Source organism: Atractosteus spatula (genome assembly GCF_055471065.1).
Source record: "Atractosteus spatula isolate fAtrSpa1 chromosome 10 unlocalized genomic scaffold, fAtrSpa1.hap1 SUPER_10_unloc_1, whole genome shotgun sequence".
NCBI classification, from domain to species: domain Eukaryota; kingdom Metazoa; phylum Chordata; class Actinopteri; order Semionotiformes; family Lepisosteidae; genus Atractosteus; species Atractosteus spatula.
The window spans coordinates 85,001-109,945 of record NW_028296612.1 but is presented as its reverse complement, the minus strand read 5'-3'; the positions used below and the strand labels follow the sequence as shown (position 1 = coordinate 109,945).

The 24,945-nt window shown below is 49.6% G+C and overlaps 4 non-coding genes and 3 pseudogenes across 4 annotated transcripts; 1 reads left to right on the top strand and 6 right to left on the bottom strand.

Moving 5' to 3' along the window:
• Window positions 1-726: 726 nt before the first annotated feature.
• Window positions 727-800, bottom strand: trnat-agu (transfer RNA threonine (anticodon AGU)). Its single transcript has one exon. It is a non-coding gene; the product is annotated as a tRNA-Thr (tRNA).
• Window positions 801-2,479: 1,679 nt separating this feature from the next.
• trnal-aag (transfer RNA leucine (anticodon AAG)) lies at window positions 2,480-2,561 on the top strand. The gene has a single exon. It is a non-coding gene; the product is annotated as a tRNA-Leu (tRNA).
• A 19,476-nt stretch (window positions 2,562-22,037) lies between these two features.
• On the bottom strand, window positions 22,038-22,156 carry LOC148813213 (5S ribosomal RNA). Its single transcript, XR_016086246.1, has one exon. It is a non-coding gene; the product is annotated as a 5S ribosomal RNA (ribosomal RNA).
• Window positions 22,157-22,693: 537 nt separating this feature from the next.
• On the bottom strand, window positions 22,694-22,812 carry LOC148813212 (5S ribosomal RNA; annotated as a pseudogene).
• Window positions 22,813-23,349: 537 nt separating this feature from the next.
• LOC148813211 (5S ribosomal RNA) lies at window positions 23,350-23,468 on the bottom strand (annotated as a pseudogene).
• A 541-nt stretch (window positions 23,469-24,009) lies between these two features.
• Window positions 24,010-24,128, bottom strand: LOC148813210 (5S ribosomal RNA; annotated as a pseudogene).
• Window positions 24,129-24,665: 537 nt separating this feature from the next.
• Window positions 24,666-24,784, bottom strand: LOC148813209 (5S ribosomal RNA). Its single transcript, XR_016086269.1, has one exon. It is a non-coding gene; the product is annotated as a 5S ribosomal RNA (ribosomal RNA).
• Window positions 24,785-24,945: the final 161 nt, after the last annotated feature.

Sequence of the window (24,945 nt, the reverse complement as noted above, 5' to 3'; positions counted from 1 at the left end):
GTCTGTGAAACTTGAATGTTTTGCTTCTTCACACCGAATCGTTGGCGGGGGTTGAGCTTGTTAAATCTTTGCGCATAGCGCTCCTTTGGAAGTACTTTGTCCAAGTTCAAAAGCGATCGTGGGATTTACTTCATGCGTTCAAGAAGCATGCCTCGCACGACAGATTTAAATGGGGAATGGAGCCTGCTTCTTGCTGTTTTTCCTGTGGTTGCAGTTACAAAGTTGATCGTGCTTTCACATTCTGTTAACAGTATTCACTGGCTGAGCTTTATCAGTTGGTTCGTAAAGGAATCTCTGCTTCGGTTCCAGAAAAGTCATCTGTAGTGTGTTTTTTTCCGAGCCCATGGCAGTCTTTTAAAGCTGGTAGTAATGGCGGCGAAGTTAATTTTTTATCCTCTTTAAAAGAATAAGGACGGGCTGGGGCGAGCTCCATTTGCCACTCTTTCAGCTAACCGCCGAACTCGCGAACTGATTACACTGCAGAGCCACAGGTGCCTCGCTTTTCTCCATTCTCTGGGTTAGGGTGAAAAAAAAACACTGCTGGTATTAGCTGGCCTGCTGGGAGTACCTCTTCTTCACTGATAAGCAAGATTTGTGTTTCATCTTTCGCAAGCTGTATAGATTTCTTTCAAAACAAGTTGTTCCAGAAAGGAAACGAACACTTGCATTCACCTGAATTAAAAGGCATGGGATTTGCCCGTAAGGATAAATTCTGTACAGTAAGACAGGCACCGCTGGGAATCGGACCCAGGATCTCCTGTTTACTAGACAGGCGCTTTAGCCAACTAAGCCACGGCGCCGGCAAAGGGCTGTCCTTTGACAGCCACTTGGACACGTCTCAACTGCTCTGAGACATCTGCGTTCGGTGTGCACCGAGCCTGCTCGCCTTGCAAGTTGCCTCATTTACATGCGATAGCTCCACCACTAAGAGAAAGGATGAGAAATGGCTTTTATCTGGCACTTTTCATGTCAGAGGATCTCAATCTGCTTTCCGTGTACAAGAGGATGTCCAACTCATGTAGCTAAAGACGTAGACGACAGTGCTCCACTGAAATCTTGATCTCACAACCCTCGGCATGACTCCGCTGTGTTCTGCTTTAGACAAAGGGGGGAAAAGACTTCTTTCATCACACGTTTTGCACTGTTTACGGTGTTTGCAGTGCTCTTTCTTAAATGAAAACCAGGAATCGGCACCATATGAGGTGAGACTAGATAATATTGGAACAAGTAGCCTCGCCATTCCATGCGTGACGTGAGCAAAGTGTAATTCCTGTCTTGATAGTGTGCTTGTTAGAGACTTAGCTGGCACCCAGAGCGCTTTAAATCCGGGAGTCAGCAGCCCAAGACAAGAGAGCTTCCTTCGTCTATGTTTTTTGCATGAAGGGGGGAAACCATGCGTGTGCTGCAAACGATCTTAGTATCGAAGTGCCGTCCCACATAACCGATCCGAACAATCTGTTTTACAGAGGAGCACTGCCGGAGCTTATCGTTGGCAAACTGAAGACCAGGCCGACCTCTTCTGTGACTCTTGAACACTGAATCTCAAGGTTGTGAATTCAAGCTCCACGCTGGCGGGAAATTCCATAGGTAATGATCACATTTTCTTGCATGCTAATCAAAAGAAATATTAAGAAACTTTTCCCGATACCAGTTTTTTACAAAAGTAAAGGCACACGGCACATGTGTGCCACATCACGTCCGAGTTTAGTGACAACTACCTCAGAGATTGTAAGCTGGGTAGTTTCAGATCAGATCACTTTTTTTTATCAAAGGTTCAAGCAAACCCGAATACTTTTGCAAGAGACATTTCAGAATCCCAGTCAAATCCAGTACGATTGCTGGATCCTTCGAATTCGACTGAACTATAGCACAGATCTGCAGTCCACCATTAGAATACTGTGGGTGTGTTGTATAAGCCACACGGCCAAAATAGTTCTAAAACAGGAGATGCATCCTCGTTTAGGAATGTGGTATAAAGTGAAATGGTCTGGGAAGAGTCCTACGTTTGAACAGTTCAAAATAGACGTAAAGGGGTATTTACGGACTCTTTCGAAATGTAAGAACAAGCTGTGCAGACCTTATCTTTATTTACCTTGTGTAATCGTTTTTCATAAAGTGTAATTGTATTATAGCATGTGCCCCTGATGATTTTCTTGATACGTTATATGTGCTCTTGTTTGTATTGTATGTAGTTTTGTTGTTCAAATAAAACGTAAAAGACACAACTTTCCGGATGCGGCTGCTTTAAAGATAAAATGACATCAAGGGTGCTGTACGCAGAGGTCTGAAACCTGCTCCACAGAAGATCTTTATCCAGAGGTGTTAAAGAAGTCGAGATCTCGCCATGAGAGGGGAAGCATCTCAGAAAAAGCAGGTGCAGTCGGTTCCACGGTCATAACGCCACTAAGTCGGGCGACAAGAGCAAAACCCACCCGACCTCCTCCGAGCAAATAACGAGACAAAGAGACAGCACACAGCGGGTAGCGTGGCCGAGCGGTCTAAGGCGCTGGATTAAGGCTCCAGTCTCTTCGGGGGCGTGGGTTCGAATCCCACCGCTGCCAGGTGCTTCTGTTGCCACCTCCTTTCAGCTGACTTCAGACGAAAGGGAGGGAACTGCTTTTTGGCAGTCTCTCGAGAAACTAAGCAAAGTGTTTAAGGATACTTTCTCAGCTTGACATCAAGGCACAAAACAAAAACCTTCTTGCGTCCTCTCAACCCAAAAGCGCTTTGCCACTTTTTGCGTTATGCAGGGAACGACGTCTGCCCAGATCACTTTTGTGTCAATGCAAATCGTAGTGTGCCCTCCGTTTTAATGTTGGCTGTGCTGGCGTGCCGCTTCTGTCTGTGAAACTTGAATGTTCTGCTTCTTCACACCGAATCGTTGGCGGGGGATGAGCTTGTTAAATCTTTGCGCATAGCGCTCCTTTGGAAGTACTTTGTCCAAGTTCAAAAGCGATCGTGGGATTTACTTCATGCGTTCAAGAAGCATGCCTCGCACGACAGATTTAAATGGGGAATGGAGCCTGCTTCTTGCTGTTTTTCCTGTGGTTGCAGTTACAAAGTTGATCGTGCTTTCACATTCTGTTAACAGTATTCACTGGCTGAGCTTTATCAGTTGGTTCGTAAAGGAATCTCTGCTTCGGTTCCAGAAAAGTCATCTGTAGTGTGTTTTTTTCCGTGCCCATGGCAGTCTTTTAAAGCTGGTAGTAATGGCGGCGAAGTTAATTTTTTATCCTCTTTAAAAGAATAAGGACGGGCTGGGGCGAGCTCCATTTGCCACTCTTTCAGCTAACCGCCGAACTCGCGAACTGATTACACTGCAGAGCCACAGGTGCCTCGCTTTTCTCCATTCTCTGGGTTAGGGTGAAAAAAAAACACTGCTGGTATTAGCTGGCCTGCTGGGAGTACCTCTTCTTCACTGATAAGCAAGATTTGTGTTTCATCTTTCGCAAGCTGTATAGATTTCTTTCAAAACAAGTTGTTCCAGAAAGGAAACGAACACTTGCATTCACCTGAATTGAAAGGCATGGGATTTGCCCGTAAGGATAAATTCTGTACAGTAAGACAGGAAGAAAGGCACCGCTGGGAATCGGACCCAGGATCTCCTGTTCACTAGACAGGCGCTTTAGCCAACTAAGCCACGGCGCCGGCAAAGTGCTGTCCTTTGACGGCCACTTAGACACGTCTCAACTGCTCTGAGACATCTGCGTTCGGTGTGCACCGAGCCTGCTCGCCTTGTAAGTTGCCTCATTTACATGCGATAGCTCCACCACTAAGAGAAAGGATGAGAAATGGCTTTTATCTGGCACTTTTCATGTCAGAGGATCTCAATCTGCTTTCCGTGTACAAGAGGATGTCCAACTCATGTAAAAGACTTCTTTCATCACACGTTTTGCACTGTTTACGGTGTTTGCAGTGCTCTTTCTTAAATGAAAACCAGGAATCGGCACCATATGAGGTGTGACTAGATAATATTGGAACAAGTAGCCTCGCCATTCCATGCGTGACGTGAGCAAAGTGTAATTCCTGTCTTTATAGTGTGCTTGTTAGAGACTTAGCTGGCACCCAGAGCGCTTTAAATCCGGGAGTCAGCAGCCCAAGACAAGAGAGCTTCCTTCGTCTATGTTTTTTGTGTGAAGGGGGGAAACCGTGCGTGTGCTGCAAACAATCTTAGTATCGAAGTGCCGTCCCACATAACCGATCCGAACAATCTGCTTTACAGAGGAGCACTGCCGGAGCTTATCGTTGGCAAACTGAAGACCAGGCCGACCTCTTCTGTGACTCAAGGTGAATCTCAAGGTTGTGAATTCAAGCTCCTCGCTGGCGGGAAATTCCATAGGTAATGATCACATTTTCTTGCATGCTAATCAAAAGAAATATTAAGAAACTTTTCCCGATACCAGTTTTTTACAAAAGTAAAGGCACACGGCACATGTATTTAGTAACAACTACCTCAGAGATTGTAAGCTGGGTAGTTTCAGATCAGATCACTTTTTTTATCAAAGGTTCAAGCAAACCCGTGTAGCGGCAATGCTTGTTAATAAGACAGAATTAAGTGTTGCGGTGCTTTCCCAAATGAGGCCTCATCTCTCTGTTCATCTCTGTGGTGCAGCCACAGAGAAACTATTCATGCAGGCTGATTTAAAGATATTTTCTTTTGATAAGGGACAGCTCCCAAAGGGGGATGCACTTAGCTAAGCCTGGCTATCATGATCAATGGTCAACCATTGGCGCCTATCTGTCTAGGGAGTGCCAGAAGGACATCTGGACTGCATTCCTAAGTGTCAGGAGTAAGTGACTCATATCTCACCTTGATCAACCAATCAGGGACTGGTAGGGCCGAGTAACCCACGTGGGACTCTGATGCCCATGGAACTTTCAGCCAATGAACGAGCTGAAGTTCCTCCAGGTAACAACAGGCAACACAGAGGGCCTGCGAGAATTCTGTGAACTTTTTCGGACAATTTAAAGGAGAATTCCAGGGCAGGACGGCCCAGGAACAGAAGGTTCCCAAGGGAAGGACATTCTCGCAGCGCGCCTCCTGACCATCCTGAGACTCAGCCCGGACAACCACGGAACGGCCAGTGTGTCCGAGTGCCAGAACTTTCCTTTGTTCTAAGAGTCTAGAGCGGAGGTTGCCAGAGAGTAACCAGAGGATCCACCCGAGGTTAGCATCAGCAGTAAGCCTCGTGAACAGGTCGGAACTGTGGACAGCTGAATCACTATTCAGAACTAGCGCTTCATCAGGAACGAACCGGTCCTCTTCCTGACTTGCTGGGACCCACAGTCATCTTTTCTCCTGTGCACAAACTTTGCTAGTTAAAGCCAACACTAACTAGCCGGTCAGTGAGCGTCAGCAGCGCACCTTTGCAAGCAGCACAGCACAGCCTGGCACGGAGCCAGAGAGCCCGCAGGAGATCTGAATCCCCAGAGATTGGATGAGTATTCAACTTCAATGCATTACAGCTCAAGAATTCAATTGTTATCCCAACCAGTTGATATCAATTTAATTCCTAAGAGTTATGTACTTGTTTTGAGTATCTAATGTAGAAGTTGTAACCAAGTTCAATTACGAAACGGTCTAAATGAATGATATACTGAACGTATGTCCTCTTGATATATGTAACTCTTTGTAACTGATTGAATATATATCTTTTGTATTCTGAAAACCATCACGATAAGATCTGTTAGGTTTACATGCATATTTTATGTATTAATAAATGTATCCTCGTGTATTAGTACCTGTGTGTGTGCGTTGTTTGAGTTATATCGCATGGTTGGATTCTGCCATTAAAAGAATCAATTTCGTGATTTACGGCTACAATTAATAATTGTCCCCTTAAATGCCCAAATTCTACATTAGTATAGTGGCAAGTATCCCTGCCTGTCAAGCGGGAGACTGGGGTTTGATTCCCCGCCTCTCTCGGCTCCTCGGTTGTCATTTCTGCTCTGTAAAGGAATCACAGCACGTGTTGGCTTCCAGCACGGTGGGTCGGGACACGATGCAGGGGGTCGGAGAGAGCGATGTCTTCCTTGTTAGTATAGTGGTGAGTATCCCCACCTGTCACGCGGGTGACCGGGGTACATCAGGACGCGCATTGAGGTGAAAGCAGGAAGCGCTGCGACATGCATTGTGCAGATCCCGCCACACTAAGAGGTGAGTGGGTCTGTTCGATCACAGCGCTAGGCGAATCCCCAAACAGTGTGCGTGGAGACAAAAGGCGCCGGTCTGTTTTCTCCCGGTTTCGAACCGGGGACCTTTCGTGTGTGAGTCGAACGTGATAATCACTACACTATGGAAACGGTGGGAAATCATGCCCAGCGGCCCAGTGCTGAGCTTCGCCAATGCGATTCAGCTGCTTCCAGTGCCTTTATTGGAGTGCGCTGATGGACCGTGATCTCTCTCCAGAGACCAGCACGCCTGTCATGGACGGAGCAGGAAAGGCGGCGCCACATTCTACAGCCCTCTCCACACAATCGACAAAATCGGGCTACTGAAGTGGAGAAAATCGCCTCTCCAGAAAGTGCAAATATCATCTTGGAGAGTATAAATCCTATTGCCAAAGGTCAGCCCTGTCTACCAGAGTCACCCTCCCACCTCCTGCAGCTTTCCGAGCTGCAGCAATGATCAGTTCGTCTCACACGCGAGAAGTCTTCGGTTGGAAACAAGCGCCCCCTCTTCTTGCACGTTTTGCACGTTCGAGTGGTTTTAATGCGGCTCCTTCGTACACGTGCTGATCTTTTGGAAAGCAGAAGGCAAAACTGACACGCTCCCATACCGGGAGTCGAACCAGGGCCGCCGGGGTGAAAACCAGGAATCCTGCTCTTCAGGGCATCATGCAAGCAAACTACATAAATATGAGAAAACACGCAAGAGAGTTGTCACTCAGAGTGTCGAAGGGTCGATGTATACTGGGGCTCAGTTGAAATGCAACGTCAGGACTTTTCCGAATTATGTCACACGAAGAGAGCAGAGCCTTTTCCGCCCTGCCACGTGTGTCTCGGTAACTCGCCGTGATCGTATAGTGGTCAGTACTTTGCGTTGTGGCCGCAACCGGGTCACGGCAGAATAGGGGCGTCTGCTTTTACTACTTGCACAAATGAAGGCAAAAAAAAGCTAATCGATGTGAACGAACGGCGCTTTACAGAGGAGTACTGCCTGACTGGATCGTTGATGAACGACAGAGGCCACTCCGACCTCTTCTCGGTTTTCTTCAATGACTTACTAAGGATCTTCTTCACATTCGCCCATGCAGGGGAAGCCAGTTACACCAAAGCAAACGCAGGAAAGTGCATTTCAAGCAGAGACCAGGAGGGACTTGTTTACACCGAGAGTGGTCGGAGAATGGAACAATGCGCCCAGCCCTGTTGCTGGAGCCGATTCTTGATGAGATTTTCGGCTCACTAAGAGGCCCCCGCTGGATGCTAATCTTTCTGTTGTTCTCGCAGGTGCTGCGCTGCTTTTGAGCCGACAGAGCTTGTCTTGGTCTGTCGGCACAGCCCAATTGCAAATGATCGGCTCCGCGTACAGAAGGAACGCGCGTTTGGTACAAGAGTGCATGAAGGCATCGGAAATACATTGACTGGTGGCTCAAGACCTCTGTGAAGTACAGAAGCGTGCAAGATGAGGCAAACGTGATAACCGCTACACTACGGAAACCTGCAAGGTCTGCTGCTGGTGTCTCGCTTGTGTTTTGGGCTGAGAAAGGGAAGCGTCACTTTAGGCAGGGGACGCTGGAGAGAGGAACAAAGGGCGCGATGAAACAAAATGTCGAAACCCGAGATCTCCTCCCTCCTTTGCAGTGAGCACTATTTTTTTCATTTTCTTCCCTTGTATTTTCCTTGCTCTTTTACTGTCCCTTTCTCCCACGCAGAGACGGAAAACATGCCGAAACCCTGTTTCACCCTGTGTTTGTGCAACGTCAGTTTGTGCAGGCAAAGTCAATCGTGCAGCTTCAGTGGCGCAATCAGTCAGCGTGTGGTATTTATACAGCAGCGCACAGTGGAGTCATGCTGAGGTTGTGAGTTTGAGTTTTACCTGGAGCAGTGTAGCCTGTTTCTTTAGCTACTGAAAGCAACTTTTTAGTTTAGGTGCTCTTAGGTATTTGCTGGAGATCAGGTCTAAATTAACATGAATGAAACAAGTAAAGGTTTACTCTGTACCACACCCAATGAAGACTCCACTGCCAAAACGTTGTTCAGCATGGAATAAACCTTTACTCGTTCCTTTGCAGCCCATGCATGCTGACACAGCTACTTACTTAAATTACCATCAGCTGTGGACCCCCAGCTGGCCTGTACACAGATAGATGAGAGATATCTTCTTAGACGGGAGGAGCACGATGGAGTACCGAAAACGTGAAAAGGCTCTCGCAGTTAGATTCTGTGTTTTTGTTGTTCCCCAGATATGCTTTTAATGTTCTTTTACTTTTTGTTTTGCAGTGAGCACTGTTTTTTCATTTTCTTCCCTTGTGTTTTCCTTGCTATTTTACTGTCCCTTCCCTCCCAGGGGGAGACAGAAAACATGCCGAAACCCTGTTTCACCCTGTGTTTGTGCAACGTCAGCCTGCGCTGGTCTTTAGCTTCTGAAAGCAACCAGTTTAGATGCTGCTATGTAAAGGTTGTCCTTAACACCTTATGCAGTGGGATTGTAGTCTGTTAGGTATTTGCTGGAGATCTGGTCTAAATTAACATCAAAGGAACAAGTAAAGGGTTTATTCCATGTCACACTTGAAGAAGGGTCCACGTCATGTTTCTTTCTCTTTTCAGCATGGAATAAACTTTTCTGTACTTCCTGTACTTTTTCCTTTGCAGCTCATGCATGCTGACACAGGTCACTACTTAATTTCCCATCAGCTGTGGACCCCCTGCTGATCTGTACACAGATAGATGAGAGATATCTTCTTATACGAGAGGTCTACTGGGACTAAGGGAGCACGATGGGGTACCTGGGGTACCGAAGACGTGAAAAAGTTCTCGCATTAGATTCTGTGTTTATGTTCAAATCAAATCAAAGTTTATTAATCAAATGCACAACAATACAGCGTGTAGCAGTAGTTTCTGGCAATGAAATGTCTTTTTCTGCGAGCTCACAAAAATCACAAGAATCACAAGAATCACAAAAACACAAAAATCACAAAATTGAGGTTACATTTTTGAAATTGAATAAAACTCAATATGAGTAGAGCTGTTATGTGTCCATGGTGTATGCAATATATACATGTATTGCAGTTATGCTGAATACAGTGAAAACTGTGTGTCCATGTAGCCATTACAGGTGATTTGCTGAAGGAGCTGCAGGTTGGCTATTTAGCAGTCTTACAGATGCAGCCATTCAACGTGCGCGGCACAGAGACGTACCAGAGGTAATTGGCTACGGCCTCGCGCTTTGTGACGCGCGATGACGCAAAATACCGCGGTACGTGATTGGTTGACCGACAGGGGCACTCGTGGTGTGTTGGTCGGTCGTAGAAAGATTTAAATGTCTTTACTGTGCACGTTTTAGTATTGAATATTTATATGGAATTTTACCACTGAAGGGAAATCTTAGTAGCTTAGCATATAAAGAATGGAAGCATACTTTAACGCGTGTGAAGGCCATAAACGATATTAATTTTGGAACATAAACATACAGTATATGGCTGGTCTCGGTACTTTAAAGAAAACATACACACCAGTATTCCATTTCTCCCTAAACATTTTAAGCATTGAAGTCTTTAACTAACGTGATACCGGAGTCAACAAGCATACTTTTAGAATTTGATTAAAAGGGAATATAGTATGGAATCGTGTATCTAAAGAAATTAATAACGTTATAATTATATTCATGTACCGCAACACAAGAATTGTACACGCTGTATGATGTCTGTTGATATTGTTTGTAGGGCTTTTGCAACACTCCTTACATGGCACTGTGGATTAGGCTCCTGACTCCCACCTCACACGTTGGGTGTTTGAATCTAGCTGGAGCCATGACTTTTTTTTTAACAAACATTTCTTTGAAAAAATAAAAAGTTTCCCTGGGTCAGAGATTAAATAAAACTTCACTCGCACCAAACAAATTTATATTTCTAAATATCACAACATGATCGAATTTAAGTCATTTTAATAACAATGAATAGTCACCTATGCATTACAATATAAACATTTATATTGATTTAAATCGCGTTTAAATCGCCTTTATTTAAAACACATAAATAAAGCTGATACTGTTTAGACTTTTAAGTATTTAAAACTGTATTACAGCAGCACAATGCACAATGCAACGTAAATTGCTATCTTTGTCTTCTGCGTAATAATGTTCACCTCTCTGTCCAGCAAATTAACAATAGTAATAATAATGAACTTTATTGTATATGGCGCCTTTAAAGGTGGCTCCTCAAAGTGCTTTACAGGATAAAAACAATAACAACAATACTGTTAGGCTGGGCAAACGATTTTTTTTTTTTAAAGAAATACAAAATGAGATATAATGATGTGTTCCGGCTTAGACATTAACAAAGAGCATAACACGGGGGCGGCGTAGCGGTCGGCTCTGGCTTTCCCATCTATACCGATGCACTGCAAATACAACCCCCCCTCTCTGCGGGAGTGCTGGCTATGACGAATTAAACCGGTTTCACAGATATTTTCAAAGTAGAAGGGGGCAAGATTTCCAGTGAAAGACACCTCCCCCCTCCAAAACCCAGTAAGTACAGTACTTACTAGTTAAGAAAGCTAGGCTCCTCAATGAAATCGCTTTAACATGCTAATGCTTGGTGTAACAGCAAGCTTCTAATGTCTCCCGACTACGGCGAAAGGAACCCTTCTTTCATTGGAAGACAATGAACATATTCTAGCCCTAAATGAATTAATAGCAAACATGGTTTACATAAAATACATTTTTCCAAGAAAGTTTAGCCTTTGTCACTAATGAAACCACTAAATAAATACATAAATAAATATTTTTTTTTCTTATAAAATATACTTTAATCAGAAAAAAACATCTCAAAAGAAAACATCTCACACATTAACACTCCATGTAATAAAAACAACGGCGGAACGGCGGTGATTGTCCGTTATCAATCATTGCAAGTGTGGGAGGATTTGCGCTATTATGAGAGTCCCTCCAAACCCTATCACTTGCTGTTAACCATTAATCCCTGTACAGGGTCCGTAGTCCTTTCCAGTGCTCCTTTGCCGTGGGGAAACCCCATTTGGCAACGTCGCGCTTCATCCTCCTCCTGAGGTCCGCCAGGATCCTCTCCTCCAGCTCCCTCGCTCCCCACTCGATGTTGTGCCGGATGAGATTGTTCCTCGCGTCCCACAGGCCTTTCTTTGTGAGGGACAGCAGCAGCCACATCAGGAACTGCGTCCCCTTGTCCAATCCGGTAGGTGCCAGCCCCAGCAGGATGTACTGGTAACTGAGCACCGCACCCATCTCCAGGAGTTGCATGGTGTTGTACATTCTGCCCCACACCGCCTTGGCGAAGGGGCAGCTCCAGAACACGTGCTCCTGAGTCTCCTCGATGAAACACGTGTCCCGGGGGCAATGCGGGTTCCTGGTGAGCGAGTGTCTGTAGAGGACCTCTCTGGTGGCCAGTCTCTTGTGTACGGCCATCCAGTTGAGGTCCTTCAGTTGATTGTCCAGTTCTTTAGGCTGCGTCCTTTCCCAGACTTGTCTGGGAACTTGCAGCCTTTCGTCGGCGACCAGATGCCCCCTCACCTCTTTGTACAGAGCTCTGTGGTTGGTGCAGAGCTCTGGCTGTCTCGTGGCCTCGTACCTCCTGCTCCACTTGACAGCGTGGGTGTAGAACTTCGGTCGCCTCTCTGCCTTGGGCCCAGTGTTTGACCACTGGACCAAGTGCCTCATCGGGACGGAGAGCCACAGCCTGACAAAGTACTGGTACTTGTGGCCGATGGGCTCCCGCAGCGCCTGACAGAGGTTGCAGAAAAAGATGCAGTCGAGTTTCAGGGGGAAATGTGGGACATCTCGACCCCCTTCCTCGACCGGCTGACACATCCGGTTTCTCGTGATGTACTCGTACTTGCCACCCCAGACGAAGCCGAAGATCATCCCTTGAAGCGCTCGTCTGAGTCTGGCCGGCAGCGGGTACACCACCGCCAGGTAAACCAAAGCTGGCAGGACGTCTGCTTTCAACACCATCACTTTCCCTGTGTAGGACAGCGACCGCGTTTTCCACAGACCCAGCTTCGCGTTCACCTTGGCGATCCTCTCGGTCCAGTTGTTGGTCTCGTTGTCCTGGCTCTGGAAGGAAACCCCAGTATTCTGAGGGGCTCCGTGCAGAGCTCGAGACCCTCCGGCGCCGTCGTCCTGTGCTTCCAGGGCCCGAAGAACTTCAGTTTGCTCTTTCGGCGGTTGAGCTTTGACCCCGAGGCTCTGGAGTATTGCTCCATGACCTGCAGGGCCCTCCTCAACCCCCTGTCCGACCTCAGGAACAGCGTCGTGTCGTCGGCATACTGGGAGATCTTCAGGGTTTCCCCCGCGCCTCCCGGTATCTCCAGGCCGTCGATGACAGTTTCCCGTCTCACCGCCTCTGCTAAGGGCTCTGTGAAGAGAACATAGAGAAGGGGTGAAAGGGGGCAGCCCTGTCGTACTCCGGATTCCTGGGGAATGAAATCCCCCAGGTTTCCGTTCACGTTCACTCTGCTGCCCACGTCAGAGTACAGAATCTGAATCCAGCGGCTGAAACTCTCTCCGAAACCGAAGCATTCCAGCACCCTGAACAGATAGCTGTGGTTCACTCTGTCGAAGGCTTTCTCCTGGTCCAGGCTGACCACCATCATGGGCATGTTCTCAGTCTGCCGGTCAGGAGCTTGGACAGGATCTTTACGTCCACGCAGAGCATCGTGATCGGCCTCCAGTTTTTGAGGTCGGCGGCGTCTCCTCCCTTGAAGAGCAGGGAGATGATGCCCTCCCTCATGGTGTCTCCGAGTTTCCCCCGGTGGAAGATCTCCTGCGCCACTTCCACCAGATCTGCCGCCAGGGTGTCCCAGAACCAGGTGTAGAATTCCTTGGGGAGTCCGTCCGGCCCCGGCACCTTGCCATTCTCCATGGACAAGAGTGCCGCCTTCAGCTCCTCGGCCGTGATCGGACCCTCCAAGTCCTCCCTCACCTCCTCCGGTACTCGTGCCTTCAGCCCCTCCAGAAAAGCATCGCCTGCCTCCACCTCCGTCTGCTTTTCTGAAAAGAGCTCCGTGTAGAAAGCGGTGGCCGCTTCTACTTTGTCGCTCTCGTCCAGCACTTCCTCTCCGTCTCCCCGTCTCAGGCTGTGAATCACCCTCTTTTTCTGGGCTCCTCAGACCTGATTGAAGAAATAGGAGGAACAGGTTTCATTATTTTCATAATGCTCCCTTTGTGCCTTCACCAGGAAAGCCTTGGCTTTCTCGGTGTGCAGTTTGCGGAGCCTCTCCTTCAGGTCCCGTGCCCGGGCTGAATTGAAGGCTCCTCCCCCGTTAGCCGAGCTGTACTCCTCCTCGAGTTGCCTCTGGAGTCGTGCAGCTTCCTTCCTCTCCCTGGCCGCCTTCCGTCTGCAGTACGTCTGCGCCAGGGTTCGGGTCCTGTCCTTCACCGACTCCCACCATTCCACCACAGAGCTGTAGCCGTCTCTCAGATCGACCCAGCTCACGTAGTCTTTCCGGAACAGTGCCCTGAAGTCGTCTTCCTCCAGTATCTCCCGGTTCAGCTTCCAGTACCCACGACCGAATGCCGGCAGGCTGGTGTTAGCCACCACCGTCAAACGCTCGTGGTCGGAATACCACGCCGGGGACACCGTCGCCGACTCCAGGGAGCAGGTCGTGTGCAGGAAGATGTAGTCCAGGCGGCTGCACACTCCCCGGGAGTTTTTCCAAGTCGTTCCGGCGTCGTTAGGGCGGCACCGTCTGAAGCCATCTACCAAGGAGAACTGCTTGAGTAGCGACTCCAGCTCTACCGAGCTAGCGTCGCTCCCCTTCTCCCAGTCGACGTTGAAGTCCCCGCCGAGCACCACCTGTCTGTTGGTGGTGCAGCAGCTGGCCAGGTCAGCAAACACTTCCTTCCGGAAAGAGGGTTCGGTAGGAGCATAGACGTTAATTGCTCTCAACTTCTGCCCCCTCCAGTCGATGTCTGCGACCAGGACCCGGCCCTGCACCACCGAGAAGGGGGAAACCAGCGTCATCTCTGGGTTTCCGAGGAGGATTCCCACTCCGGAAGAGTGGACCCCTCCTACGCTCCAGCATGATTCTCCCTTCGTCCATTCCCTGGTGAATGTCAGCTTGTCGCTTTCATCCTTCAGGTGGACCTCCTGTGAGAAACAAACTGAGAAAGACTTTGAGGCCAGATCATGAAAGACTCCCCGTCTTTTCACCGGGTCTCTCAGCCCTCTCACGTTAGTTGTTAGGAAGGTTAGTTTCACAGTCATGATTAAACTAGTGAAAGTTAAACCTCCTCTCAGTGCTTACAGTTGGAACTTGGGAGTCTACATCTGGGCACTGTTTAGCCTAGATGTAACTCCTCTCGTTCGGGTCCTGGGGGGAATATGCTGGGCTCCCTCCAGGTCTCGCTGGGGACTGAAAAGTAAACATGCTGGACAGGTCCAGCCCTACCATCAGTCCGGGTTCCAGGGCGGCTTCGAAGTAATCCTCGTCTTCCTCGAGGATACTCTCCGCCACCGCTTCGGGAAGACTCCTTTCTTCCCTTTCTCCGGGAGTTTCGGGGACCTCCAGTTGCTCCTGGGCCTCGGGGGAGGGGGGCTCCAATTCCTGGGCTGCCTCTTCCTGTTGTTCCTGGGCCTCGGGGGAGGGGGTTCCGACTTCCTGTGCTGCCTCTTCCTGTTGCCCCTGGGCCTCGGGGGAGGGGGTTACCTCTTCCTGGGCTGCCTCCTCCTGTTGTCCGTGGGACTCGGGGGAGGGGGGTTCCGTTTCCTGGGTTGTTACTTTCTGTCGTCCTTGGGCCTTGGGGGGGAGGGTTTCCATTTCCTGGGCCGCCTCCTCCGGTTGTTCCTGGGCCTCGAGGGAAGAAAGTTCAGTTTCCTCTAGGACGAGGAAACGGTTCTCCCTTACCACTCTTTTTTTTCTGTCCTTCCGAAGGTGGATCCGCCCTGGCTCTCTTCTCCCGCTTTCGCTTCCCCTTCTTGCTGGGAGTTATCCAGGGCTCTTCCTCCGGTCGTCCTTCTTCCTGGCGGCCATCTTGTGGCACCGGTGCGGCTGGGGGTGTGGCCTCGGCAGTTTCGGGGTCTCTGCGGGGGAGGTGCGGGTTCTTTGTTCTCACCTCTCTCCCTTTGTCTGGAGACCGGTTTCTGCTGGCCGGCTTCCACCACCTGCGCAAACGAAGGTTTGTTTACCTTGCATTGGTGAAGGAGGTGTCCCTCGGCGCCGCATCCGTCGCACTTTTTGGCTGCCCGGCAGGTTTTTGCCAGGTGCCCGTCTTCGTTGCAGTTGTGACATCTGACGATGTCACACGTGTTTGCCTTGTGGCCGGACTGTCTGCACTTGTTGCAGAAATCCGGCATCCTGGGGCAGAAAAGGTACCCCCTGTCGGCTCCGATGTTGAAGCGAGCCGGGGGGTGCTGGAAACCGTCAACGCCCTCTGGGTCCTCTTTCAGGAGGACTCGGTACTGGCGTTTGCTGTACCAGACGCCGTCGTCCCTGATCTCTGTCGGTTTTCCCACCACAGTTACATACCTCCCTAGGTACGCTGTTACCCATTCCGTTGGTACGTAGGGGTTGTATGTGTGAACTGTGATGGTCCTCTGATTCGTCTTCCTCATAGGCTCCGGCCTGAAATCAGAGAAACCGGGGTGCTTACCTTTTTCCCTGATCAGTCTTGTTGCCTTTTCATACGAGGCGTCCGTGGCCATGTAGGCCTCCATGTATCTCTCTGTCTTGTTGTCCTGGAGGCAGTAGAGATCTCCGGCCACCAACTGCAAGATCCCTTGCAGGAAGGTCATGAAAAAGGATTTTGCAGTCGGCATCGTCTCTGTTTTCTTGGTCCAGTGGAACCGGATCAGTGTCCTCTTGTCTGCCATCTGTAGAGGAGAAAAGGGGAAAAAACGGAGGGAAAGAGAGAGAGCAAAGGAGCAGCGAGGGAGCCCTGGCCTTTGTCCTTGTGGGCAGAGCTCAGCTAGGTGCAGGCGCAGGAGGAGAGAGAGAGAGGAGAGCGGAAAGTGCTTCCGGGTCTCGAGGAAGAAAGCAAGCACCGCGGGCAGGCCACGTGTACCTGCTCCCAGCCAAGAGGCCAAGGAGGCAGAGAGAGAGAGAGGGAGCGGATAGCGCTTCCGAGTCTCGAGGTGGAAAGCAAGCACCGCGGGCAGGCCACGTGTACCTGCTCCCAGCCAAGAGGCCAAGGAGGCAGAGAGAGAGGGAGAGAGAGAGCAAGAGAGAGAGGGAGCAGATAGCGCTTCCGAGTCTCGAGGTGGAAAGCAAGCACCGCGGGCAGGCCACGTGTACCTGCTCCCAGCCAAGAGGCCAAGGAGGCAGAGAGAGAGGGAGAGAGAGAGAGAGCGAGAGAGAGAGGTAGCGGATAGCGCTTCCGAGTCTCGAGGTGGAAAGCAAGCACCGCGGGCAGGCCACGTGTACCTACTCCCAGCCAAGAGGCCAAGGAGGCAGAGAGAGAGGGAGAGAGAGAGAGCGAGAGAGGGAGCGGATAGCGCTTCCGAGTCTCGAGGAAGAAAGTAGGCACCGCGGGCAGGCCACGTATACCTATTCCCAGCCAAGAGGCCAAGGAGGCGGAGCAAGAGAAAGGGGGAGGGGAGAGGAGAGGAGAGAGCAGAGAGAGAGAACGTTGCTGCCGGATCCCACCCAGCTCAGCTGCTGCTTGGCCTTAACCCCCTAGGCTCAACCTAGAGCGATACCAGCTCAAGCACTCTTCAGGATCTTCGATCGCCTTCTAGACCTTTGGAAAGACAAGAACTGCGGGCATGCCACTTGAACTTGATCTTAGCCAAAAGGCCGAGAAGCGAATAATTTTTTTTTTTTTATATTTTATATGAAAATGTGAGAACTCACTCACACCACACTCTCACAGCCCTACACCTAACTCAGTTCCCTAACACAAACAACTCTTTCCACTGCTCTTTCGCCGCGGCAAACCCCCACTTTCGCACATCCCATTTCACTCTGTTCCCTATGTCATTCCTCACCCTCCACACCACAGCACCCACCGTTCCATGCACACCATGCTTCACCAGTTCATTCCTATCTTGCTACACATACGCTTTTACTAAACTAATCAGCAGCCACACCAGAAACCTCTCATTCCGTTTCCTGATACCCGCCACCCCTTTTAATACCATTGCATAATTTAACCTTTCTGACGTGAAAAATGGGGACACCCAACGTGCACACTCCCCCCACACCTGCTGCACAAATTCACACTCCCAAAATGCGTGCCTCACTGTCTCCTCCTTGTGGCACTGTTGCCGAGGACAATTCCTCTGCTTAGTTAAGCCAAGTCTGTATAATTTCTCTCGCACAGCCAGTCTGTCCCACACACACAACCAGTTTAAATCACACAGTCTGTTGTCCAAAGGCTTCGCCTGCGTCCGTATCCAGACTTCTCGGGGCACCCCCGGTACCGCAGGACTGCTCTCGTGTCTCAACATCCGGTACATCCGCCTGTGATCCAACGAGGTAAGGTCTGCCTTCACCGTCGGGTGCACCTTCAACCAGTGCACTGCATGTTTATAGTGCAAAGGCAACTTCTCGGCCTTAGGCGTCAAGTCCGTCCACTTCATCAGATGTTTCATCGCATGGGAAAACCACAGCCTGACAAAGAAAAAACAGAAGTGCACCGGATCTCCGTGCAACATCACACCGAGGCTGGCAACAAACACACAGTCCAACTTCAGAGGAAGATCCGGGACTCCTCTTCCTCCCTCTTCAACCGGCCTGTACATGTCCGCTCGTCTTATGTATTCGTACTTACCGCCCCACACAAAGGTGAACACAGTGCGAACCAGCTCTTTACGCATTCTCGCCGGCAGGGGGTAAACCACCGCAAGATGAATCAGCAACGGCATGACCTCCGCCTTTAACACAACCACCTTCCCGAGAAAGGAGAGGGATCTGTGTTGCCATAGCCCCAACTTTCGTGTCACCTTCCTCATCTTTGCCTCCCAGTTAAGGCGAGCAGCATCTTCAGGGTGAAACAGTACTCCCAGTATCTTAATAGGCTCCTGCACCACCATCAGACCCCCAAGCGTGTCACTCCTGTCTCTCCAAGTGCCCCAGTACTTGATAGAGCTCTTATTCCTGTTTAAAGTGGCTCCCAGACCGTCTTCGAATTCTTGAGCTATGCTGAGCACCCTGGCCAAACTGTTTTCTGAGCTCAAAAACAAGGTAATATCGTCAGCATATGCGATCACCTTGACCTGCCTCCCTTTGCTTCCTGGAATTACCACACCTTCTACTTGTTGGTCTATCCGTATACAGTCCAGGAACGGCTCTATGTACAGGACATAGAGCAAGGGAGACAGAGGACACCCTTGCCGTACGCCACACGTGACCGGGATTCCACCTCCTACCCATCCATTAATGCTGACACGTGTTTCCACTGACCTGTACAGGGTGCGGATCCATTCGATGAACCTAGCACTCACCCCCATTCTTGCCAGGATCTCCCACAGAGCCCCGTGGTGGACTCTATTGAAAGCCTTGTTTTGATCCAGATTCACGAGCATCAAAGGCAATCTTCTGTCACTCACCCATTCGGTGACGTCTCTCACCAACTGCAGGTTCCAGTCCATCCGCCTGCCAGCCACTGCACACGTTTGGTCTTCCCGCACCAGGTACGCCATGATGTTCCTCAATCTCCTGCTCAAAACTCTAGCAAGGATCTTATAATCTGTGCACAATAACTGTAGGGGCCTCAAATTATCAAGATTAGCCTTATCGCCCTTCTTCTTGTAAATCAGAGTCAGTATGCCCGTCTTCATTGAGGGGCTCAGCTCGCCCAGTTCTAAAATCTCCTTAAAAACCCTTAGCAAAACAGGCCCCAACTGCTCCCAAAAAGCAATATAAAACTCGACGGGCAGGCCGTCAATACCTGGAACGGTGCCCTTCCGCAAACCCAACATGGCTGCCTTTATTTCTTCAGATGTTAAAGGGCAGTCCAGATCTTTGTCCTCCCAGTTCCTAATACGCACCTGTGCCATCAGTCTTCCACGCACCTGCTCATCCACCTTCTTCTCAGTGAAGAGAGCCTTGTAGTATTCTGACGCACACTCTATCAGGCCGGAAATATCTTCGGTCACCACTCCATCCCTCCTGATCAGTTTCTCTATGTAGATCTTTTCCTGTTGTTCCTTAACACGACTGAAAAACTGGGCTGAGCACTGCTCATCATTCTCCAACTGTGTGCCCCTCAGACGAAACAAAAAATCTTTGGCCTGCCGCAACCATTTTTCCCTCAGCAGAGCACGTACTCTGGTAGAGGCCCTCAGATCGAAATCCCCACTCCGGTTAGCCTCCATATAAATCCGATTCAGCTCCTGCTGAAGCCTGGTCAGTTCCTCCCGCTCTGCTCGCCTTCGGGCCGCACAGAAGTCAATGGTGACCTTAGCAATGACCCTCTTACAGCTCTCCCACCACCCAACTTCAGTCTTAAACTTCCTCCGCATTCCTACAAGATGACCTAATAGGCGCACAATCCTGACCCGGTACTCCCTGTCATCTAAAACCGTTTTGTTAAGTTTCCAGAAACCAGCTTTAAAGCCATTTTCTTTAACTTTAAAGGTCAGCACCAACAACGCATGGTCCGAAAACCATGTAGGTGTTATAGATCTATTCTGGATCTCCAACCTTAGACCATGAAAAATATAATCCAGACGCCTCTGCATGCCTCGTTGATTATCCCATGTGTAGTGTTTAAGCCCGTGAAACCCATCTTTTAATTAAACCCCCTAGTGATTTGTAAAAGTGAGCTGACCCCACCACCCTGTGCGTCTGTCAAATCTATATTAAAATCCCCTCCCACTATCAAACCTCTGTTCGTGTAGAGACAGGGATCTTTCAGAAAATCACTCTGCAGCCTTTTATCCGCGGGCACATGCACACTCACCAGCCGCAAAGCCATGTCTCTCCATCTGCCATCCACCACCAAAAGTCTGCCAGGGACAATTGTTCTGGTGTCACTCACAACAAACTCAGGGGAGCCACAAAGGACACCTATCCCTGACGAATGGACCCCTCCTACACTCCACCATGATTTTCCTTTTTTCCATTCGTTCTGGAATAGGTCCACATCCCTATTCCCTGCCAAGTGCACCTCTTGGAGAAAACAGAAGTCTATCCTTCTTTCAGCTATCTCAGAAAAGACAGCTAACCTCTTTCCTCTGTTCTTCAACCCACGCACATTAATGGTAGTGTAGCGGCAATGCTTGTTAATAAGACAGAGTTAAGCGTTGGTATGCTCCTAAAGGAGGCCCCATCTCACCCTCCATCTCTGTGGTGCAACCACAGAGAAAGAATTCATGCAAGTTGATTTAAGATGTTTTTCTTTTGATAAGAAGCAAGCTCCCAGACGGGGATGCAATTAGCTAAGCCTGGCTATCATGATCAATGGTCATCCACTGGCGCCTATCAGTCTAGGGAGTGCCGAATGGACATCTGGACTGCATTTCTAAGTGTCAAGAGTAAGTGACTTATATCTCACCTTGACCAACCAATCAGGGACTGGTAATACCACGTGGGTCTCCAATGCCCGCCAAACTCTCAACCAATCAGCACACATCTGGGTCTTGATCAAAAAGGGAGCGCAAGCTCAGTTCTGGGCTCTCCATGGCCATTTTCGCGCATCCTCAGAGACAATCACGTGACAACTGCTGTTGTCTGCAAAAGGACTTGGACTTTGTTCTAAGCGCGAGGCCGAGGATCCCGTACGTACTCAGAATTCTACCAACGTGAATGCTCCGCTTGATCAACGGCAGCCTACAGTTGGACCCTCGTCGACAACCTGAATAGCTTATTCAGAAGCAGCGCTGGACCGGGAACGAACCAGTTTCTTCCCAGGCAAAAGAGTGACTTGTGAGGACTCGCGGTCACACTCTGTGCATAGAGACTTTCTACTAGCCAGCCGGACTGCTGGTAGATCCCCTCGGAGCAACGACTGCCCTGCGCGCCGCAGTCAGATTCCTCCGCCCGTCCTACTCCGAGCTGCACCTCGACTGGTTGGCCGGTAGCCAGAGGACGCCGATACAACGCCCATTGGACAACCGCTGCAACAGAGGCTGCAACAGAGCCTGTCAGCTGGTTTGGTGTTCGTGCCGGGAAATTCCAAATCCAAACACAGTGGATAAGTAAACCCCATGTTCTACATTGCGTCTCGAGAATTTAATTGTACCTCAACACAAGTTGTTATCAATTTAATTCATGAGTAATGTATTTACTTCCGAGTTTAGAGTAACAGTGGGTAATAACACTGATTAGCGATTTGGTAACCGAACGATATATATTGACATATATTCTCTGTTGTGTATCTCTTTGTGTTTGCATCTCTTCGAGATTATATACCTTGTATATTGATAACCCTCACAGTAAGGTCTGCCGCTCGTATCCAGGCAGACTAGTATATGTTTGGTGCACAGTTCATATTAATAAATGTATCTCGTGTATTGAACCCGTGTGTGTGCGTTGTTAGTTGTTCTGACGATTGCTTTTCTAAAAGCCCCAACGAACAACCTCGTGGTTACTGCTACAATTGATAATTGTCTCAGTAAACCCATCAAACCACTACACTGTGGAGAGCTGCTGCTGTGCTTTGACATCTGAGCTCTGTGGAAAACGATCTCAATACAATTCTGAAAAACGCGACTCCCCGAACGCCAGCCGAACAAATCTCCACAGCCGAAGCGCTGTGTCTCTTTTCAGCTGGCGATAAACCTTTCCTCGATCCTTTGCGGACTTGTAAAACTGTTCATGATCAGAATAAAAAACGCTCACGCTAATACACAAGCACCCGTGTCTCGCCAAAGCTGACAAATAAACAGACGGACAAGCCGCACTGCACGTGTGAACAGGGGAATGAGCGAGCGAGCGGAGAGAGGGCGCCTCCTGCGCTTAAAAGCTTACAGCACCTGGTATTCCCAGGCGGTCTCCCATCCAAGTACTAACCAGGCCCATCCCTGTTTAGCTTCCGAGATCAGACGAGATCAGGCGTGCTCAAGGGGGTGTGGCCGTAAGCGAGAGCAAGGCTCGCTGGCACCCTTCTTATAGAGAGGACAGCTCCGTCACCTCTTTTACGACGCTGCTTTATTTCCCTTGCGTTTTTCTCTTCTTCCCACGTTCTCTCTCTTCACTGCCTTCGTCCCCGCTCTATTTCACTTCAGCCTTTCACTCTTCCTTCCTTCCAATGAGGACGGAGCTGCGGGGGAAAGGGCGCTATAGAGGATCGCTGTGGAGAGCTGCTGCTGTGCTTTGACATCTGAGCTCTGTGGAAAACGATCTCAATACAATTCTGAAAAACGCGACTCCCCGAACGCCAGCCGAACAAGTCTCCACAGCCGAAGCGCTGTGTCTCTTTTCAGCTGGCGATAAACCTTTCCTCGATCCTTTGCGGACTTGTAAAACTGTTCATGATCAGAATAAAAAACGCTCACGCTAATACACAAGCACCCGTGTCTCGCCAAACCTGACAAATAAACAGACGGACAAGCCGCACTGCACGTGTCAACAGGGGAATGAGCGAGCGAGCAGGGATAGGGCGCCTCCTGTGCTTAAAAGCTTACAGCACCTGGTATTCCCAGGCGGTCTCCCATCCAAGTACTAACCAGGCCCATCCCTGTTTAGCTTCCAAGATCAGAGGAGATCAGGCGTGCTCAAGAGGGTGTGGCCATAAGCGAGAGCAAGGCTCGCTGGCACCCTTCTTATAGAGAGGACAGCTCCGTCACCTCTTTTACGACGCTGCTTTTTTTCCCTTGCGTTTTTCTCTTCTTCCCACGTTCTCTCTCTTCACTGCCTTCGTCCCCGCTCTATTTCACTTCAGCCTTTCACTCTTGCTTCCTTCCAATGAGGATGGAGCTGCGGGAGAAAGGGCGATATAGAGGATCGCTGTGGAGAGCTGCTGCTGTGCTTTGACATCTGAGCTCTGTGGAAAACGATCTCGATACAATTCTGAAAAACGCGTCTCCCCGAACGCCAGCCGAACAAGTCTCCACAACCGAAGCGCTGTGTCTCTTTTCAGCTGGCGATAAACCTTTCCTCGATCCTTTGCGGACCTGTAAAACTGTTCATGATCAGAATAAAAAACGCTCACGCTAATACACAAGCACCCGTGTCTCGCCAAACCTGACAAATAAACAGACGGAAAAGCCGCACTGCACGTGTGAACAGGGGAATGAGCGAGCGAGCAGGGATAGGGCGCCTCCTGTGCTTAAAAGCTTACAGCACCTGGTATTCCCAGGCGGTCTCAAATCCAAGTACTAACCAGGCCCATCCCTGTTTAGCTTCCAAGATCAGAGGAGATCAGGCGTGCTCAAGAGGGTGTGGCCATAAGCGAGAGCAAGGCTCGCTGGCACCCTTCTTATAGAGAGGACAGCTCCGTCACCTCTTTTACGACGCTGCTTTTTTTCCCTTGCGTTTTTCTCTTCTTCCCACGTTCTCTCTCTTCACTGCCTTCGTCCCCGCTCTATTTCACCTCAGCCTTTCACTCTTGCTTCCTTCCAATGAGGACGGAGCTGTGGGAGAAAGGGCGCTATAGAGGATCGCTGTGCAGAGCTGCTGCTGTGCTTTGACATCTAAGCTCTGTGGAAAACGATCTCAATACAATTCTGAAAAACGCGACTCCCCGAACGCCAGCCGAACAAGTCTCCACAGCCGAAGCGCTGTGTCTCTTTTCAGCTGGCGATAAACCTTTCCTCGATCCTTTGCGGACTTGTAAAACTGTTCATGATCAGAATAAAAAACGCTCACGCTAATACACAAGCACCCGTGTCTCGCCAAAGCTGACAAATAAACAGACGGACAAGCTGCACTGCTCGTGTGAACAGGGGAATGAGCGAGCGAGCGAGCAGGGATAGGGCGCCACCTGCGCTTAAAAGCTTACAGCACCTGGTATTCCCAGGCGGTCTCCCATCCAAGTACTAACCAGGCCCATCCCTGTTTATCTTGCGAGATCAGACGAGATCAGGCGTGCTCAAGGGGGTGTGGCCATAAGCGAGAGCAAGGCTCGCTGGCACCCTTCTTATAGAGAGGACAGCTCCGTCACCTCTTTTACGACGCTGCTTTTTTTCCCTTGCGTTTTTCTCTTCTTCCCACGTTCTCTCTCTTCACTGCCTTCGTCCCCGCTCTATTTCACCTCAGCCTTTCACTCTTGCTTCCTTCCAATGAGGACGGAGCTGTGGGAGAATGGGCGCTATAGAGGATCGCTGTGCAGAGCTGCTGCTGTGCTTTGACATCTGAGCTCTGTGGAAAACGATCTCAATACAATTCTGAAAAACGCGACTCCCCGAACGCCAGCCGAACAAGTCTCCACAGCCGAAGCGCTGTGTCTCTTTTCAGCTGGCGATAAACCTTTCCTCGATCCTTTGCGGACTTGTAAAACTGTTCATGATCAGAATAAAAAACGCTCACGCTAATACACAAGCACCCGTGTCTCGCCAAAGCTGACAAATAAACAGACGGACAAGCCGCACTGCACGTGTCAACAGGGGAATGAGCGAGCGAGCGGGGATAGGGCGCCTCCTGCGCTTAAAAGCTTACAGCACCTGGTATTCCCAAGTGGTCTCCCATCCAAGTACTAACCAGGCCCATCCCTGTTTAGCTTCCGAGATCAGACGAGATCAGGCGTGCTCAAGGTGGTGTGGCCGTAAGCGAGAGCAAGGCTCGCCGGCACCCTTCTTATAGAGAGGACAGCTCCGTCACCTCTTTTACGACGCTGCTTTTTTTCCCTTGCGTTTTTCTCTTCTTCCCACGTTCTCTCTCTTCACTGCCTTCGTCCCCGCTCTATTTCACTTCAGCCTTTCACTCTTGCTT